Source organism: Terrapene carolina, unplaced genomic scaffold, assembly GCF_002925995.2.
Source record: "Terrapene carolina triunguis isolate 2854851 unplaced genomic scaffold, T_m_triunguis-2.0 Scaffold95, whole genome shotgun sequence".
NCBI classification, from domain to species: Eukaryota; Metazoa; Chordata; order Testudines; family Emydidae; genus Terrapene; species Terrapene triunguis.
This window is the reverse complement of record NW_020664446.1, coordinates 28,751,048-28,772,818: the sequence shown is the minus strand read 5'-3', so window position 1 is coordinate 28,772,818 and position 21,771 is coordinate 28,751,048.

Genomic DNA, 21,771 nt, shown 5'->3' with positions numbered 1-21,771 from the left:
ACTAGGTAATTGTTTCTCATCTACTTCATTTTTTTCACTCCCACCAATTTAATAATTACTGAAACAGATTAGACTCATGGAAGCTTTATTTCATTCATCAATGTTGTTTATTTATTTATTTATTTTTGGCCCAAGATGATGACAAAAACAAGCAGAAATCTTCAAGATTCCTCTAATAACATGGGAATAGATGCACTTATGGAAGGGACCATCTGCAGATGAATCTCCCCCTCTTGAGCAGAAAGAAGGATCTCACACCTATGCAGCAATCTCTAGCACTCATTGGATTCTGCTGAGGATGGGTCCAGGGTCTACATAAATAAATGCAAAGTAATGCACATTGGAAAACATAATCCAACTATACAAATAAAATTATGGGGTCTAAATTATCTGTTATCACTCAAGAAAGAGATCTTGGAGTCATTGTGGATAGTTCTCTGAAAACATCCACTCAATGTGCAGCGGTAGAAAAAAAAAGGTAACAGAATGTTGGGAATCATTAGGAAAGGCATAGATAATAAGACAGAAAATATTATATTGCCTCTATATAAATCCATGGTATGCCCACATCATGAATACTGCATGCAGTTCTGGTCACCCCATCTCAAAAAAGATATATTGGAATTGGAAAAGGTTCCAAAAAGGGCAACAAAATGATTAGGGGTATGAAACCACTTCCATCTGAGGAGAGATTAATAAGACTGGGACTTTTCATCTTGGCAAAGAAATGACTAAGGGGGGATATGACAGAGATCTATAAAATCATGACTGGTGTGGAGAAAGTGAATAAGGAAGTGTTATGTACTCCTCAAAACACAAGAACTAGGGGTCACCAAATGAAATTAATAAGCAGCAGGTTTAAAACAAACAAAAGGAAGTATTTCTTCACACAACGCATAGTCAACCTATGGAACTCTTTGACAGAGGATGTCGTGAAGGGTAGGACTATAACAGGGTTCAAAAAAAGAACTAGATTAATTCATGGAGGATAGGTCCATCAATGGCTATTAGCCAGGATGGGCAGGAATGGTGTCCCTAGCCTCTGTTTGTCAGAAGCTGAGAATGGGCAACAGGGGATGGATAACTTGATGATTACCTATTCCCTCTGAAGCACCTGTCATTGGCCACTGTTGGAAGACAGAATACTGGGCTAGATGGACCTTTGGTCTGACCCAGTAAGGATGGCTGTTCTTATGTTCTATATAGGAGAAGGGACTCAGACTGGGCAGGAAGGGGAAAGAGTGGACAGGCTGGAGACAGGACCAGATGAAGTGGCCACACCCACACATTGTTCTCATCTGTGGCTTATGTCATTTCTGCGATGCTGTATTAGTTTTAGCATAGAGGGCCCCACCTTTCCTATTGTGCGTTCTGCTGTCAGAGACCAGGATGGGACCTGTCAGGAGTCAGAGCCATTCACATCTGCCAAATGTGGGGATAGGTTCTGTGGCCTTTTCCGTAGAGGTCCCACTGATGGAATGATCGAGGAAGAACTCTGAGGGGATCCTTGCTGGCAACTCTTTCCCAGAATTTCCCACAAGAGAGGATGATTCAGGACATAGACTTTAGTGTGGGTATTATAGTTGAATCAACTGAAGGATTAAAAATGCCATGTCTATTCCTGGGACCAACCTGGAAACATAGCAACTGATGTGTTATCTGGGGTTTTCTGAATTTGAAACTATGGTAACTAATCTCTGTTTTCCAGGTGGTGTCAGGTCATAAATCAATGGGGACACAGATCCTCCATTTGATAAATGATTGGTACACGAGTGCTTTCACCCCCAAAATCTTTATTTTTATTGCGTCTCAAGCACACATCTAAAATAGCAATAGTCTAGAGCACCCCAGATATTGTTGCCCAAAATCTGAGATGGTGTAGAGTGGTCAGCAGTAGTTTCCTAATGGCCAGCATTTGTCTTAGCTGCTGGGGAGTTGGATGTCAGTCTCCTAGTTCATTGAAATCCACTCCGAACTTCTCCAAATTACACACACTAATCTCTTCATATGTTTCTCCAAACAAAGCACATAACTAATACAGTAATAACCCCTAGTGTGTTAACAATTTTCCTAGCATCTGCAAAATAATTCATACTACTCCTTATCAGCAAAGCAATTCCCAGCAAAACTCAGAGTCAGACACCAAGATCCAAGGTCAGCTGTCCACTCTCCCTTTCATTCTCATGAATCTGTCACTATCTATCCTTATTCGCAACTCTCCAGCTGTGCAGCTGTTTTTGTCTTGTCTGCTTAGGCAAAGGCCAAATTATTTCTGACTACGTGGTGCTCTTGCTTCCAATTAATGGTGTCTGAGCACATAAAATGGCTGTGATTATGCAGGGGTGAAAGTAAAATTGAACTCTTACCTGTATGGGACTGGCTCCGTCCTCCCCCCCCCGCCCCTTCAAGGGACAGGGCCTCAGGTGGAAGGGGCAGGGCTGGGGGTCAGCATCCCCCAGCCAGCCCATCTGCACTGCCTGGCCCATGTCGCCCAGGGCTCCAGTGGCGATTTAAAGGGCCTGGGGCTCTGGCCGCTGCCATGGTAGCGGCAGCAATGACCGGAGCCCTGGGCCCTTTTAAATTGTCGGCCCTGGGGCAGCTGCTCCTTTTGCCCCCCCCCCATCGGTGGCCCAGAGGGGGGCAAAAGGGGCAACGATGTTAAAGTGCTTTAAAGTCAGCTGTACGAGCCGGTACCGGCAGCCACTTTTTACCGGTACGCCGTACCAGCCCGCACCGCCTTACTTTTACCCCTGTGGTTATGTGGTTATGTCAAATCCAGTTCTCTCATAACAGGCGGTCAAAGCATTAAAGTCAATATTACATTATAAAGAAGAAAATAAAAAATTGAAAGTTCCCTCCAATACAAAAACTTAAGCACCTTTCCATGCCAAGTTGTAGATACAGCTATCAGAACTTTTGAGGATTATTAAGATTTTTTTCTTTTTCTTAAAGCTAGGCTTGAAAGGATTAGATTTGTATTGGTAAAGGTCAGTAAATGTTGATTTCACTGTATGCACAAACTGACAAATATTTCTATTGATAATAGAAATTTACAGATAGACAAAGTAAGTAAAATGTCACTTGAGAACGTAATAGAGTTCTTAATAGAAGTTCTTAATAGAGTTCTTAATAGAACTTAATAGACATTTAAGGATATTTACTTTGCATATTTTAACATGTGATATTGACAATTTGTGTTTTAATGGTTACAAAGCTTTTAACTTTTTGAATCTTAACAACTATCAGTAAATAATTGTCTAATCCCCCTAATAATTTCCCACAACTCTGAAAATTTAAATTGATAAAAATTGAAAAGTGCTTAAAAATAGACCGGTCAAAATTATAAAAAAATAAAAATTGAATTCGTTCAAGCCTGCTAAAAACATATTATATACAGGACAGATGTAAAAGACATACATCTCCTGAATCTGTCAGGCTGCCCTTCATGAAGTTTGTCTCTAAAACAGCCCTACAAAATTTCTGATTTTGATTAGATATCAACAGGAATCAAAACCTTTGCCTTTTCTCCAGTCTGAAAGAGACAGCTACATTCAGCCCACATGTTAGTGGAGGCAAATTCACTGATATTGAAAAAGTTTCAATTGCTTAAAACAGGGCTGAATGGGCCCAGGGTCTTCATGCTTTTTCGGCAATCTCATAACATTTAATTTTGTGGGGTAATATCCCACATTTAAAGAGCAACAATCACAGTGGCTGCAATGTCGATACACAGGCAAGAGATTCTTAATCCCAGTGTAGACTTCTCCCTACATTTGTTGATGTCATATAAAGTATCAAGATGCTATATTTAGGGTTTTTTATCCCAACTGGTTGTCATCATTTATTAAATGAAAATCAACTCTCATGCAGTGAAAAGACACATCCACGTCTACTGAGGTAAATTGAATCTATCTTCTCAAACAAGTGTTGATCATCTGGAGAATAATTGTGATTAAGTCTTTAAGCTTTTGTCTTTCAGACAGATTTAATGACTTTTGTTTTGTTGTGGATATATTTCAGAAGATAATGTTTGCTTTATGAACTTACAAGGGTACTTTGAATGAGAGCATGTCTTCTCAGATTTATTCATTCCTTTCATATAAGATATTTCCTTTGAGGACTTAAAGTTCAATCCAAAGGCTGTGGAAGTCAATGAAAAGATTCTCATTGGCTGTAGTAGAAGTTGGCTCAGGTCCCTGCACTGCAAAATGGTGTTGGCCAAACATTAATATAGCTAAGAGTATTTTTACTTGATGTTAATACTCATAGCATTTCCTGGACCTATGGGAAACTTTTGCATGATTTATATTTGAAGTAAAATTTGAAAAACATAAAATATAACTCCAAGCCCAGGTTGTTTTCCTGGAATGTTTATAAATGCCCTATTAAATGCTCCACCTTTGCATGAAGAAAGTGAGCCTCATCCCTTGCCAAAAATTATATTAAAGGCTTCAAATCTTGCATGCTTTCTGGGTTAAATTCTGGCCCTAGTGTGAGTTGTCATTGACTTGAATAGGGCAAAATTTTCACTCTCCATGTTTGGAACTCCTGTTGAAAACAAGGAGAGTTCTGCATCCAGAGGGCTTGCAGCATTGAGATCTATGTTCATTTAGTAAAGCATATTGAGAGCCAGGCATGCAAGAATATAATTTAAAGCAGGGGCGTGGGCCTCACCAATGAGAATGATTTGATTATTAACACCAGGAAGGGCCACAAGAATGGGACCACATCCTTACCACACTGGCACCGCATATACGTATAGATGAAAATATAGGAGACATGGACTCTGGAGGAGAAAGATAGTGATCTTTAGCACTGTGGAGCCCTGCATCAACATAAGAATATAAGAATGGCCCTACTGGGTCAGACCAAAGGTCCATCTAGCTCAGTATCCTCTCTTCCGACAGTGGCCAGTGCCAAGTGCACCAGAGTGAATGAACAGAACAGGTAATCATCAAGTGATCCATCCCCTGTCGCTCATTCCTAGCTTCTGGCAAACAGAGGCTAGGGACACCATTCCTGCCCATCCTGGCTAATAGCCATTGATGGACCTATCCTCCATAAATTTGTCTAGTTCTTTTTTGAACTCTGTTATGGTCTTGGCCTTCATAACATTCTCTGGCAAGGAGTTCCACAGGTTGACTGTGCGTTGTGTGAAGAAATACTTCCTTTTATTTGTTTTAAACCTGCTGCCAATTAATTTCATTTGTGTTATGAGAAGTAGTAAACACTTCCTTATCTTCTTTCTCTACACCAGTCATGATTTTATAGACCTCAATCATATCTCCCCTTAGCCGTCTCTTTTCCAAGCTGAAAAGTCCCAGACTTATTAAGGAATAGCAATATAGAGACAGATATGACCAAATTCTTGTATTGAATGGCCAGAGGAAAATTTATGTCAGGGAACTCTCCACTAGCATAAATCCAGAGGAAGCCTCTGCTGCACGAATCCCCTCCCCTCCCCTAGCATAGTGAGTTTGCCAAGGGAGGGAGGAGTCGTGTCAGAGTTGGGATGGGGGGGGGTGTCAGGAATGTGATAGAGCAGAGCTCTGCTATGCTGATCCTCCATTGGCATAACATCCTCTACTCCATAGGTCAATCCAGAATCATGGAGCTGTAACCAGCTCCCTGACACCCTTCCTCTGTACCAAGCTGAGTTCAGATACAGGGGAGAACTGAGCCTACAATGTCCACGCCAGTGATGCATCAAAGTTACTCAGAGAGAAGACAATAAAGCCCCCTGTAAGGCTAATACCAAAATGATGCCAGCTTGTTTAATCGTAACATAAGATTTTTAACTGCAGTATCCAGAGTACGTGGCCAGCACGATGAAATTCACATGTGTGCTCAAAGTAGCAAAGTCATCAGCAGAGAAATTACTCTGCTTCTACCAGTATTGTTTGCAGTCTAGAATCTAGTAGAAGAGGCAGCCAGGGGGTAGCATTCTTAGGAGCATTCTTGCTGCTTGGCTAGACAAGTTGACTAGTGTAGCATTCTTCCTGGCTGACCAGCTGGCTGAAGAGTAGTATGTCTGTGTCCTGGCTGGCAGCTGGCAAACTGGACCAATTACATCCCTTTCCTGTGTCCCCCTTTGAAATCCCTTCAATTAAAGCAAAATCATTTAAACCATCTCTGCTTCCAAATCAATGTTGAATATTCCGGGGTGGGTGGGGGGGAAGAATACCTGCTTCTGCAGCATGTCATTTGAAAAAAGTATGGTCCGTTAAGTAACAAAACCAACAGTAACTGCATAAATCAGTAAGACTGAAATCCCCACAGCAACATCATTCTGTCCGCCCTCTCCCCCAGACTCACAGAGCTGTGAGATGTCTGCCAGGGAAATACAATAAAATACTGGAACATATCTAAACAAAATACAGTTCCCTCACCCACAAGTTCTGGTGTTCCCCCCCCCCTTCTTTAGAGTCAAGTCCCTTCTCCAGTTACTCTTTATGCTCCAGTTTGTTCAGTGGTTCTTTCTCTTTTAACCCTCTCCTCACCTTTCTCTCTGTCTTTTTTCTCTTTGGAACCCCCCCCCCCTTTGCCTCTTCAGAGTGGAGCAAGGGGTAAGGACATTTGTACACCTGACTGCATCACCCTCTCAAGGCAGCATGACTCCCTCTGGAGCTGGGCTTCTATTGGTTTCTCACTAGACACTGTCCCAAATCCCTACCAGAAAGCTGCAGAGAAAATACTGACCATGTCAGCAGCTTTATCTTCCAAAGGTTGCCTGAAGGGTGTACTGATGCTCTGGAAAGTGGTCTTTTCCTGGCCTGGCCACCATCATGCACATATCCCGCCCCACTGAGTGTGAACCCTGCTGAATGGCATGGATGGGTTTCCATGAGAAGCATGCTATGGAGCTACCTCTCCCTTCTTCTGCATCTCCCCAGGAAACTTCCACCAGGTTTTGTCCCCTCCACTAATGTTAGCAATAGGGAGTTTTAGGGCCTGATCCAAGCCCTTTGAAGTCAATGGGAGACTTTCCATAGGCTTTGGGTCAGTTTCTCTATTACACCTCTACCCCAATATAACGTGACCCGATATAATACGAATTCGGATACAACATGGTAAAGCAGTGCTCTGGGGGGCGGGGCTGCGCACTCCGGTGGATCAAAGCAAGTTCGATATAACGTGGTTTCACCTATAACGTAGTAAGATTTTTTGGCTCCTGAGGACAGCGTTATATTGAGGTAGAGGTGTAGATTATCCATTTATTTTCAATGGCCTATTTACAAAAGAGTTCATGTGCATTCTGTGCAATCAGAGGAAAAGAAAACGAGTGCCATCCTCTGTCTAATGGCAAGTATACTGTGTTAGTGGCTGTACAGATGTTGAAGAAGAAGTTAACATGTGAGAACACCTTGTATAGGAGGGCCTTCTTAAGCAATCCTTGTTACTTCACTTTGCAGTGCTATAACAATGGTAATGATCAGAATGCAGAAAATCTCCTTAGTTAATAGTGTGTAACTGGACAATAGAACGAACAAAATGTTCATACTTCATTCTACCACTGGTGATATTCTGGGAGACATTTCCAGGTTATGACTAGTACATATCACAACCACATCACTCTTAAATCTTTAACCAAAGTGTCTAAATATAGGGACCAACCCTAAATTCCCTACTCCAGCAAAACTCTCAAGGGGTGTCAATCTACATTAAGTCATTGGTAACTTAATATTGAAGCCATATCCCTTAAATAGTATCTGAAAAGTACAAGAAAAGCAGATTGTGCCCTTGAAAACAGTGAGGATGAAAAGTCTTTAGAAGTTAGCTATATTACATGATGAAGAGACTCTCCAAACACAGCCCTATAGAAGGCTGAAATCACTGTTGGTGTGCGTCAGGATTTTGCAAACTGACATTCAATCATTTAGTTTATCTGTCAGCTGTGATAATTCTGAAACCGATAGAATTTACATGGCACTTTATGGTTCTCTGTTATATGGGGTTGTGTCTGTGGCGTATTTGAACAATACAATTATACTCATTGTGATGAGGAAATAACTTTGTGGCTCTTTACACATAACTTTTAACTATACCATTTTCATTGTACTTTTTATGATTCTTGGAGAAAAGGAAATGGGAACAATAGCATATTTTAAGTCAGAATTCATCCACTGTGTGAACTGGGTACTGTTTGTAAACCTCTGCTTTTTCTGGTTAAAAAAAGCTGGTTCCTGCAGCATTTAGTCAGGCTGTCAAATTCCCATTGACTTCACTGGCAGAGTAGGTTGAGCAAAGGCTGACTTCAGGATACGGTCCTATATCTTTTGTGCTAGATTTATTACAAAATTCTGTGTGATGTGAGTTTTTTAATCTGAGATCTCTTCTAGGATTCCTCCATTTTTCTCCCCTGTACTTCCTCCTGTGCCTTCAATGGTCCCACATCTTGGTGACCCAGACTCTGGCCAAAGGAAGCTGGATACTTCCCTCCAACTGCATTCCTAAGTCAATGAGCATAGGATGGATGTCACTCAAGAGCTCTGAGCCCCTGTTGACGCAGTTACGATAGAAAGTAAGAATTAAATGCAGGACTTTAACCTGGCAGGTTGACCAATGTTTGTATTTGTGTAATAATTAGAATAAATGGTGTTTCCATAATCAGAAGGCTTCCTGAAGCAGCAGGCAGCACTGAAATAAATGTACTGGTGATATTTTATGTAGAAATGTTGGTGACTAATAGAAGTAAGTCAGCCTTACTAAAAGCTTTCAGATTTTTATGAGAAGGGAAATATTTATTAGCAAACAATATAAACTACACAAAAAAGAAGAATGTGGGGCTTAAATCATTAGCTGAATCACATTAGGCAATACACAGAGCTCTACTCTTATACATATAATCAAGTGAGGCTTTCAGGACCAGCCTTAAGAACAATACAAACAGCAAATATCATTGTTTGAGAACATGCAAAGCCTTAACAACTTACGGCCTGTTGCTCCCTCTCATATTGGGGCCAGAGAAGCAGCTAGTCACAGCCCATTTATTTCCAGTGCTAGTAGAGGCTGAAGCTACCCAAGGCACAAATATTTAATGTAAATTCTTCTTTGGGACCTATGAAACAGAACACTGCCCTTGGACACTTTCAATAATGAAGTAGTTCAACTACCCATTCTTTGCAGAGTGAGGCACTGAACAGAGCAGATGTTTGTAAGATTTCTGCTGAGAAAAAAATCCCTTCTCGCAGAGTTATAAAAAGTTTGAAATATTTTACTTACATTTGCAATATATGTAAAAGAGTGCTGCAATGGGTATCATGCTGCCTCCAGTGATGGTTAAGAGAGACAGAAGCAACAGCTCTTTTCTCTGGAATTTTGGATACACCACACAGTGATCTCTGTAGATTCAAGAGTGAAAATTAAAACACCAAACAAGACAATTCATAGAGAGAATATCTGCAAACACAGAAATAACTTTCACCAGCCTAACCTAAAACCTGGGTCCAGCCTGGGCCTGGGTCACCTGATATGCAGAGTTCTGTTTAAAATCTGGCCTTTTACATTGGTTGAGTTGAGGTCTTCTGAAAATCTGGCCCGAAATGTGCACTTTTTGTCCAGCCTTTACTTATTAAATGGGCATTAGTGTGAAGGAAAGAATTAAAACCCTTGGAGTTTTGTGGGACAGGATGTATTTCAACCCTCCCTATCACAACATGTCTAATTTGGGGATGGGAGCATCTACTGGAAATGACTGTTACATGCTCATATTCTCCCCAACATTCTGCTGTGAGTTCCAGTAAACCCAACTCCTACTGAGTAGTTTCAGGAGTAATCACTCAAAGTCTGGTGGTGTGTGTGTTGCCAGAGAGAGACAGCAGTCACTATAATAATAATAGAAAAATGGCAATTCATTAATGTCATCTTGCGGTGTTCTCATTACACCTGTGCCAGTTTTCTTCCAGGCACATAGAAACAGAGTGATTATTGCTTACATTAGTATAATCCCTTAGATGAATCTGATTGAATTTGCTAGGCAACGTCTGAAACAGTGTATTACTAGCTCTCAGATCATGCCAGGCATGCGTTTGTATTTGTAATACTTGTTCAGGGCAAAATTTCCCTCTCCAATCCACTAAAGTCCCCCTCGAGGACTGATGTTGAGATTCCCTCCAGCTTGCAGGGATGGGGTTCTGCATGGCTACTTTGCCCTTGTCCCATCACCTTTAACGAGGGCTCAAGCAGTGCTAAGGCCTTGTGTGGTTGCTGGGCTCTTGGGTGAACCTCACTTAGAAAAGATGCAGAATATATAGCAGAGCCTCAGCGTGTGTGTGTGCGGGGGGAGAGCAGCAGGTTCTATAATGTGGATCAGAAAAGAAAAATGGTCCTAACCACAATAGTGGGGGTGCGTTTCTTATCTGCTGTATTCGGTTTGTCAAAAGAAAAACTTCACAGGAAAGACAAAAATGTTTTTATTCTCCTTCTCTACAATTTCTGTCTTTCATTTTTCTGCATTTTTCTTAGAAACACTACATGCCATGAGCCTTAATCTGAAATGGCTATAGACAGATTCTCCTCACAGCAGAGCCCTGTCCAATATCAGCCATTTCCCTATTAGTATAAACTGACTTAGTGGAGCAAGGTTGCTATATTTTCCTTCTCATACTTTCTTAACTCTTTCCCTAAAGACTACTCTATGGAGTAACCTCTCTCAGCATGTCGGCACCCAGGAATTCTGTTTATTACTTGGTTTGACTTCTGCTCTGACTGTTGATGCTGGTAATTGAAAAGCAGTCTCTTAACTGTTGAAAAATCTACCAGTTAGAATGCTAGTCCATAAAGCCATATTTTTCAAGTAGCGTGTATAGCGAGAGAGAGAATGTATCCTGTTAAGATGCATTTCAATCACTGTTATTGAATACAAGGAGGCCCAAAAAGCAGTGCTTTATTCCCAAGTGATTCAAGAAATCTAGCTTAGGGGTGAGTAGAGTGTAGTGTGTGTGCTTAGAGTCTAGTGTGTATGCTTAGAGTCTCTTTTGGCCATAAGATTTTACTGCATTTCATCCAAACACTAGATTAGATTCAAACACTGCATACTGCATTTTGCATGCAAAATCTATAAATTCTATATATGCATATATTCAGGATTCGACACTCATGTAACTTTCAAAGCAGATGCAATTGCATGTGAATGTGAATTTTTCTTTACCTCTCAAAAATAACCAATAAAGCTAAGATTCAACACAAGTGTAAACTTCAGAGTAAAATTGTGGGTGGCATTTTATCACGCCAGACAATATTAGAAGAATAAAAATACTAGCCTAAGAATTTTCATTTTAGCTACTCATGGTTTAATGGAGAACAGTTTTGGGGGGAGACTCTGTAAGTAGATGTGAGAAATCAAGCATATATGGGCTATATTGTAACAGCAATGGAAAAAATAAAGGGTCCTCTGTTCTGAGCTCTTGAGTTCCCTAATCCCATGAAGAACGACAGCAAATGTGAGATCTCCACACAGGTGCTTGACAATACTAAATGTACACATTTTAATGGTGATTAAAATACCACAGCTGCAAAAGAGCAGCTGGGGAAACCAAGGAGGAAAATTTCACAGTGGTTTGTTCTGGAGAAGCTTTAACAAAGTAACTGCAGTGTAGTTGTTTAAAAAAGCTTGACATAAAATGCAGAATATACAAAATGCAGAGGCAGATCCTTAGGAGGGAAAAGCTGCAAAGTCCTCTGGGAATGAATAGGGCTATAAAAACCCAGATGATCACATTCAGGGTCACGGAGAGAGTGCTACTGAGACAGAAACTTTCTTTCCCAGGCCTCAAAGGGTACGTCTACACAGCAAAAAACACCACCTAGAAATACCCACGGCAGCAAGTCTCAGAGCCTGGGTCAACTGACTTGGGCTTACCCTATGGGCTAAAAATAGCAGTGTAGATGTTCCCACTTAGGCTTTGAAACCGGGAGGTGGGGGTGTCTTGAGCCCAAGCAGGAATGTCTTCACTGCTATTTTTAGCTCCATAGCGCGAGCCCAAGTCAGTTGACCCAGGCTCTGAGACTTGCTGTGGCGCGTCTTTATTTGCAGCTTAGCCAGATGTCCAAAGTGAAGTCTGAGGTAGAGGAACTTAACTATGGGAGAAAATCCATCCAAGGGTCATAGGCACAGGAAATAAGGGTGAGGGGGGTGCTGCAGCACCCCCAGGTTTTATGTGAGGCTGCCGGGCCCGCGCCTGGGGCTCCACTCCCTGGCTTGGGTCCCGGGGGATGGCCCCGCATCCTGCTCCCCAGCCGCTGGCTCCACGCCTGGGGCCCTGATCCCAGCCCTCTGCCCGGGACTCCACTCCACAGCCCTGCGCCCGGGGCTCGGGTCCTGGTCACTGGCCCCGCTCCCCAGGCACTAGCCCCATGCCCAGCACTCCGCTCCCCATCTCCCCACCTGGGGCTCAGGTCCCAGCAACCGGCCACACTCCCCTGCTCTGCTCCTGGGGCCCTGACACCACCCCCACTCCCAGGGCTCCACTCCCAGCGCCCCGCATCCGGCCCCATGGCGGGGGCTCTGCTCCTGGCCCCGCACATGGGGGCCCAGCTGCTGGCCCCTGCCCAGGGCTCTGCTTTTGGCCCCATGCCCGCCCCCAGCTGTGGCCCCAGCCTTGGCCGCCTTACCCCTGTCCAGGTCTCCCCCTCCAGGAGCCACAGCCCTGCTTCCAGCCTCAACTGGGTGGGGGGCATGGACAGGGGTAAGGAGGCTGTTCCAGTGCCACTGCCAAGGGTTGAAGAGAACTGGTGGTAGCAGCCCAGTCTACGTATTTTGTGATCTTTATTATGCTCTATTGTGTTTTTCTTAAGTGCAATAATAAACATCAGTATCTATACTTTATTATGTATTCAGCACAAAATTGGTGTGTGTAGCGGGGTGATCACCCCACTCCGGCCCAGGAAGGGTAAAAGCAGTCCTGGAGAGGGCTGCAGCGGAGACAGCTAGGCTGATTAGAAAAGCAACCACAGCTGTGGGCCGCCTAATCAGGGCCCAGCTGGCCCTTATAAGAGGGCTGGGGCCAGAAGCTGAGCACACAGAGAGTCTCTCTCTAGCTGTTGAGAGGGATGGGCCTGGCTGCTGAACAGAGTGCCTAGAGTGGAGCAGGGCTAGGGGAAGGCCAGAGGAGCTGGGGAGCTCCAACCTGGAACCCCTCCCCCCCCAGACTGCAGGCCTTGTTAAAGGCCAAGAAGGGTACTGGGGTTGCAGAGAGGGCAGCCCAAGGGTAGGCAGAGGCAACAGGTTCAAACCCTCCTTGCTGATGATGAGTGGCAATTATAAGTCCACCCCAGTGAGTGGGGGCTAGACAGTGACTGGCGGTAGCCAAAGACTGAGGCGAGGTGGTTGAGGGTTCCCCGAGGAGGGGAGACCCAGCGAGACTGTGGGGTACTGCAGGCGCAGAAACACTGACGTAGAGGGGAACTGGGGTCCGGGAGGGACACAGGGGCCAGTGGCAAGGCGAGACACTGGCCTGCAGAGGGCCTGGACAACCAGCAGGAAGTGCCACCGGTGAGTCGTCACACCATTACAGTGTGCAAGGCACTGTGCAGACAAATAGAAGACATGAGGCCTGATTCTCCCCTGCCTTGCACCTTGTGTAGTCATTCTCACTTTTACAAAGTGAGACTAAAATTCTACCGTTCTAATTTAACAGTGTTTTACATCTGCTTTGTACAGGCTGTGCTGTGCAGTGCACCACAGTGCAAGGCTGTGAAGAATCATGCCAGTGGTGGCTGCTTCTATTTCATATTGGCGTGTGATTCTTCCTTTCTGCATTGATGCTGCTATTGGGATAGCATGCGAATGAGAAAAGCAGGCTCCTTCAAAGAGCACCCAGGCATGTGTTTCCAAAAGTGTGTGTGCACATAAGTAGGGAATTGTGTGCACGTGCACACACACACATATATATATACACTGAGTATTGAAAACATGAAAATCAACAATGCACAATCTGAAAATTTGGAGGCTGCCTTACTACCGGTACTGCATATGTGTGTTCTGGTGATGCCAGTAAACATAATTTGATCATCTTGGAACACTGGTACCTCCAAAAATTTGAAGGAGCCATATACATCAGAGAACCTTTTAGTAGGTTTTGTTCTATCATTAATATTTGAAACTATTTTATTAAAACAAATAAAAAAATCTGGTATTTTCATATCACTACCTGTACTCCTTAAAGTTAAACCAGTGCTTAAATGCTTTACTGAATCAGGGCTCAAAATAAAACCAAAACAAAACTGATTTACTGATGGTCCTGGCTCTTCATGAAGTTAATCTGGTTTATTTATCTGTACAATTCAATTAATCAGTTGTCTGTGAGATAGTTATAATGTCTTGGCTACTAGTCCTCTAAATCGCATGTTTTGGTTTCTGTTTCACGATTAGATAAACATGCAGTCATTACTGGTATTAATATGGGCTCAAGCAAATTTTAAATTTCTTTTCCAAAAACACTTATTCATGGATCTTTGGAATTCACTTCTTACGAATATTCATGGCAATAAAACATGATTGCATGAATGAATGTGCCTGGAAAGTAAACATGTAAAAAAGGATGTGAGTATAACCAGAGCAAATACATTATAAGGTAACTTACATGAGTATATATAGAGGGAAAATGTCTAGTATTTACAAAGCTCTAGAATTGATCCACTTGTAGTAGTCAAATCTAATTGTCTTTACAGCACAGTGTGGGGAATGAAATACCTACGATAAGAAAAACCCTTAATGAATTCTTTCATATTAAACATTTTATTAATCCCAACTGATTAAAAAACACCAAAATGATCAAAACAACATCCAAATAACATTTGAGCTGACAGCACCCTCTTCTGATTGCTAGATAAAACTGACTAAAACCTCTACTGAAAGTATTGCAAAATCCTTAGTCTCAGTGAATTGCACCATAACAAGGATTACAGAGAGACAAACTGCTTGGAAGGAGAATGCAGTAATTTCATTTCCACTGCAAACCCCTCCCCCCATCTAAATTTAGGCTTTAATTTTTATAAGAAGAGGGAAGCCTTTTCCAATCACTTCTAGGTATAGACCCTTTACTTTACCTGTGGTCAGTTGTGATGCTTATTATTCTTGCAAAATATTGCCCTTCTAGCTAAGAACTCTGGCACCCAGAGACTTTCCTGTGATTTCTCCATTTTAGTCTGCTCTTCCTAGCCTCACAGAGTGAAAGGCTGCCTCATGCAGACTTTACTCTGATCTTCCCTTTCTAGGTTGTATTCCTGGGATCTCTCTCTGGACCAGGGAACTGCTAATACTCTCCTACATCTTCTTGGAAACAATCTGTTTAGCTGATTCAGGGTAGAATTTGGGTCCATCGGTATGTCGCTCTTTCAGTTCAAAGCTGCAGCAGCTGTGTCCCCTGCTGGTGAAGGACAATAATTATGCTTCTAAAGCCCATTACAATAGTAATTGCCTAGCACAAAGATAGGGAAAAGAGATAAGGAAATGAGAGAGAATTAAGATGAATAATGCCATGATGGAACTAGTTTTAATAGAATAACTTAACTGTGTGTCATAGGCCTTATATTAATAAGCTCAAATGGAGGTTCTCCTCTAGCTCAAGTATCCCGGTTCTGTGCTTTTGAAGCAGAAAAGTCTGTGTTCTATCCCAAATGCAGCAGTGGTAGGTGACTGATCTCATGAGCATTTATCTCTGTGTCCATCTCTTCACATGTACTGCTGGAACATCCTCCATCTCCTCACTGCAACTGCCTTTTCAAAAGCTCCAGTAGAAAAACCTTCCTTGCTAAACAAGAAAAGCAAACGGAACAGTCATTTAAAATAACTGCTTAGAAATGACATCATCACTAAATTTCCCTTAGGAAACTGTGAACATTTTCTAGGATGCTATGGGAGATTGATCTGTACTTCTACAATATACCTGTGCTCTATAACGTAATCCCCCAGGACTTTGAAAATCTCCCATAATCCGATGATTCTGGTATCTGTTCCAGGACCTATGACACAAGTATCCAGAGAGCTGTGTAAGTGCAGTGGTGTAGTACAGTGTGAATGTGGCTGTAGGGAAAACCTGCAATGGGCCTGAACCCACAACAACCTGGCTCGTGAGAGCACACTGCCCTGTTGGTGCTTACAGCAATGCTAAATAACCACTTCATTTACCAACGGCTCAGTTCTTTAGTGTGAACATGGCCTTAGCTGACCATGAATTTGGTACAGAGAGTGCGTTAAATGAGAGTTTGTTATGAGGACTGGTTAGAAGTTTTCACACACATTTTTTTTTCATTGAAAAATAGGCTTTTTCAAAAATGAAACTGAACCTGTATAACTCTATCATTTTAGATGGTAACCGTTGCTCACATAGATAAGGCTAAAAGTGGGCTGGACTGCTCTGGGATTCAGAATTCAACAAAAATGCTTCTCTCCTCAGAGGTGGGGAGGCTTTGCCTGGGCCAGCAGGGGAAAGAAAACCCTTAGACTCTTTAAGAACTGCACCACTCTCTGCTCCTTGTGGGCACTCAGCCTCCTCTTGGGCTTGAAGACAGGGTCCCTTGCCTGGCTGGTTGGAGGAAAGGGTATAGCAAAGCCTGTTAGCGCCTGTACAACTAAGAGGGAGGTTTATAAGCTCTTCCTCCAGTCTAGGGCTGCCAATCTGCATTGTGAAGAGAAGGGTCAGGGAGGCATGCAGCAGAGTAGCCTGCTGCAGTTACACACGGTTGTGCAACCTCGAGCAATTGGTGGGGTCCCAAGGAGCATAAGGGTGCCCAGCAGGGTTCTAGTAGGACTGGCTAGAAATCACCCTCCAGGGGTGCAGCCAGGTCAGTAGGAGGTAGCACCTGGGGCAGGCCAGGGGCTGTGCCCCTCACGCACACAGCAGAACCCAGAGCTTTTTCCCATGCGAGGTGACACACACCCCGCTTGCCCCAGGAGGATGGCAGCAAGTGCAGATGGTTTCCCTTGGCGAAGATCTCTCCTTAGCTGGGAGTGAGTCTGGAGGGGCAGAGTGATTGGCATACTTGCTGAGCTCTCCACCTCCCTTACCCCTGCCCCCCTCCATCCCCCACCCACAAGCAGCAAGGGGCAGGAAGGAGTAATGGGGAAGAAATCAGGAATTTTCCCATGGGCTGAAATAATTGACCAGGTGGGAAGGAGAAAGCCCATTCTCAGGAAACTTAGGGGTAGCCCTAAAGCTGAGATGCCCATAAGGTTTCCCTGGGGGGTTGGGGGGTCCTTTACATGAGGTTTGTGCTTTACCCTAGATTCTCCAGGAGATAGCAGTGGCCTGGCATATAGTCTTCACATGTTGCCAGCAGCTGAGCTGTCAGACTAGGATGGGACTGTGGATTGCCTGGGTCCCAGTGCTCATACATTAGGGTGTAGGTAAAGCACCCCAGTGTGGTGGAATCTGGGGGTTGGCCCCTTGCAGACGATACATAGGGGCAGGATCGGGTAGTGGCAGCAGTCATCAGAACATGGGTCCTTCCAGCAGGCAAACGGATCAGCACCTTGGATTCCAGCTCGGAGAGGGAATGTAGGGACAGAAGTTAAGGCCATTGAGAAGCTCCCACTGTGTGTGTGGCGAGAGGTGGGACGTACCATGTGGTGAGTGCCACCACAGCTATCAGTCCCAATCTTTCTTTCAGCAAGGCAGACTTAAGCAGGGTTGGCTGCTCCAATCATAGTGCACCTTCTCAAAGCCAATAGAGATAATACTGAAAGGGAAACATATAGAAATTATCTGTGTGTGTGATAGTGAAGCCATGATAGCAGGCAGAGCAGTCAAGCTGGAGAACTGGTCTTTGCAAGCAACAATGTGCCTTTCAACGAGGGCAAATGCTGTGGGAACTTACACAAATACAGAGGTTTAAAAAAATATTGGCACCCACAGAGCACCCAGCGCCCAGAGGAGGTGACACTCCGTAAGAACGGGGTGCGGGAGGGATCAGTCAGGGTATGTCTACACTGCAGCTGAGAGGTGCTATTCCTGGGTGTGTAGACAGACTTACACTAGCTAGGTTTTAGATAGTGTGCTAATAGTAGCAGTGTGGACATTGCAGCCCAGGTGATGGCTCAGGCTAGCCACCTGAGCTCAGACCCAGGGGGGTCAGGCTGGCTTGGACTCTGGTAGCTAGCCCAAGTTGCCTTTCCTGCCTCAACATCCATACTGCTATTTTTAGTACGCTAGTGCAAATCTGTCTATCTGCCAGGGGAATCGCACCTCCGAGCTGCAGTGCTGACGTATTCCCCAGGTGTTCCCCATGGGTATGGGAATGGCCTCACTGTACTGAACTCAAGGTGCTAGCTATGGGTGCTCCAGTGGGATTACCATGACAAGGGAGAGAATATTGTGGAAAGGGTGCTCAGTTGAATAAAAGATACTGGATAAAGCTGTAGATTTGATAGATTCCAGACTTCCAAGTCCTTAGAGTGTTTACATTGCTCAGTAAGAGGTAGGATTTATTTTAAAAAGAGGGTGGGGGGAGTTGCAGGGTAGTGGATATGTGAGCCTCTCTTTTGATGGGTGTGCCCAAAAAGGCACCTGGGGAATATTGTTTGAGACTCTACTTTTATATGAGGAAATTAATGACACAGACTAATGATCAGTCTATTCTTCCTTCACCCTGCTCCCTCCTGTGAGGGCTTGCAAATTAGAGGAAGGCTCACATTAAGATGCTTTCTTGGCTACTCCCAATGCTCCTTGTACTTTAGTCTGATGCATTTTTTTTTTATTATGAAGGTCACTTTCTTTTGACAGGCCAAGCCTACAGACACTCTCATAATGTTAAAGAAAACAAAACAAATCCCACAACTGAGGGGTGACAAGGCAAGTCATAGTGCTATAAGAGGGTGGGGAGGCTGGGATTGGCTCTGTCAAAACAGTACATACAGACTGGCTTTGTGTGGCGGTTGCTGGTGCCAGGCCACTCTTTCTTCACAGGGAAGGTAGTTACCTCAGAAAAGAAAGTGTCCGTCTGTGGTGATATCAAAGAGTGCGAGTTGTTCAGTATTGGAGTGGTTACATCCACAGCACAGCTTGGAACAGGAGCCCAACAGCTTCCGGCTAACAATGGCAGTATCCAAATGCATACAAGGGTACAGAGGCCCCTGTTGAGAGGGATAATTCAGTGGTATATATGTGCTAAACTCTTCCTGCTTATCCCTTCCTTCAGGATCAAGAGAACAAGTCAGAGGCATTGGTGACAAGATGTGTGAGTGCAGTACTGTGCATTTGGCCCACAGTTGTGTGGCCAGTTCTGGAAATTCACAGCTGGATTTCAGTGGTGAGGGAACTGGGAGTTGGCATGAATGGAGGGACACATTCTGCAGTCAGTGGATGATGCTCTTGCATACTTTGGTCAGGGAGGGGCCATGTGAAGGGATCAATGTATACCTGGGTGGGAATTAGTAAAGGGGTGGAGCTAAGGATTAGGACAAGGAGAGATGGGGTGGTGGTGAAGCTTGATCTTTTCCCCAACGGTAATTGTAACCTGGCCTGAGATGTTGCAGCAGAGGTTTCTGGCAGGCCTGCCTGGCCTTCGCAGGTGGAAAAGGCCATGAAAGGATAGATCAGCTGGTGGGTAAATTCAGGCTTATTTTTTTTTTGGCTACATTTGAACTGGATGGTGTCAATTGACCCCTTCCAGTCTGAAATCTGGCACAGAACCCAAATCAGGAGCAGGTTCTCATCCAGGGATTCAAATACTAACAAATAGCCCTCCCGCCATGCTGTCACCAGGTTGGAAAGATTGTCTGTACAGTGGGAGCTTTAATGTCTTTGCTGATAACAGTTTAGAGGCAGCTAACATCAGTACTTGCAGGAATTTACAGCAGAGTTCATTCTAGTGTTCATCAGCCAGGTTGGGATAATTTGTTCATGCAGTGATCAGTTTAATCAGCCTAATAGAATCCTGCTGTTCAGATTCCCAATGTTTCAGCAAGCTCTTCTAAGTAGGGAAACTTTTCCAAAAAAATTGTGTTCTCTTTTAAAATTATGTTGATCCCAGTAGTGTGAATTGTTAGCAGTAATGCAGTGAAATACTTGAAAACGTTTATTCAGGGTTATTAAATCTTTATAGGAAAAACAGTATAGTCCTCAATCAGTCTGTAGTGCAGCTGCCAGACTGAACTGGAAAGGCTATAATAATAGTGGAGGCATATTGACAACCCATGGGAAGAATTAGCCATGTTCAGAGTGATAGGGATAAAGAAAATGTCATGTTCGCATCAGTAAATCACTAGGTGTTATGGTTATTATGTCAGTTTATACTCAGGCAAATAGTGGTGAGCATATAGGTGCTTTAAACAATCCATAGCTAGGTAGGGTAGTCTGGATTTGTAAGGAGGACCAAAATATCTGAACTCTGGAATAAAAAACAAGAGCCCCCAGTAGTCCACCTGACAATGTTGCTTTGTTTGCTTTTAATTAATCTGTCACTGCAAACATGACCTAGTTGCCATAGTACAGATGTCAGCTTGCAACAACCTTCCCCTAGAGCCATCCATAACTAGGATTTGACATTTACATCTGCTCACCCAGTCATGAAGAGTAGTTAATTAGCTCCATCTACTGCTGCATGAAGTGAACTGTACCAATAGTAGTAAATTCTTTAGTGGTCTCCTTGGATTGCTCTCTTCACTGTAATTCTAGGGCTCCTTGCTTCACTACTCAACTGGCAAAATATTTTAGTGGGAAGAAGAAAGGAGACAGTTTAATTAGTTTTCTGTTTCTTGTAATCCCTTTTGGTTTGTATAATGTTTCTTTTCCTCTGTGTGTGGCTTTTTTGATTGCTTTTTTTGAGTTTTTGGGTGAAGTTTGTTTTTTCTTGGCTTTTCTTTGGCTTGCTTTTCCCCTAGTTTGAGAGCGAAGATGGTGCTTCAATAGTAATTCTTGGGAACAGTCTACAGAAGAACAACGATAAGTGAGATCCTCAAGCTACTAGTGTCTTGAATGAAGCTGGCCCAACAATTCTGTTTCATGAAAAATTTTGAGGTTTCAAAATTTGTTTTCCTTCTGCATCAGAACAAAAATAAAATTCTGGAATTTTTCAAGAAAAAACAAGACCAAGAGAGTGACCCTAGAATAGCCAATAGCCTGTGAACTGGGGCCCTCACCTGGGATATGGGAGAGACAGGTTCAAGTTCCTGCTCTGAATCAGGCAGAGTAGGAACTTGAGTCTTGGTCTCTCACATCCCTGTGTGCGCCATCCACCAGGCTATAGGTTATTTGGGGAGTGGCTCTCTCAATCTCTCCTCTTGCAGCTGTTCCACTTTGTATAGATCATTAAATAGTCATTGGGCCACAGAAAGAGAGCAAGATTGACTCACTCCATAGGCTGGTGGCACTCAGCTGGGCTGTGGGAAATCAAGGATCAGGACATACTGTACTCTGAATCAGCTATTGGCTATTCTGGGGTGTCAGTGTCTCTCTGACCAAAAATTCTATCCTGGACTTGAGAAGGCTTTGACTAATTGGCATTTTCCAGTAAAAAATCATTTAATCAAAACATTTCCATCCACCAGCTCTAGTTCTGAATACAAATAGGCTGTAACTGGACACCCGAATGCTGCATCTGGGTACTCACGGGAACTCCTAAGTAGATAGATGCCTGGGTTATACACTTATAATATGTGCCAATTTGAACATCCAAATGTGGATTTCAGCAACTAATTCAGTTGCATTAAGTCACACTTGAAAATAAGTCTCCATATATATATATATATATATATATATCCTCATATTGATTGTAAATACACACTTTGATTTATTAGAGAGATAATGAATGTCTGTTCTACGACTCCTTCCT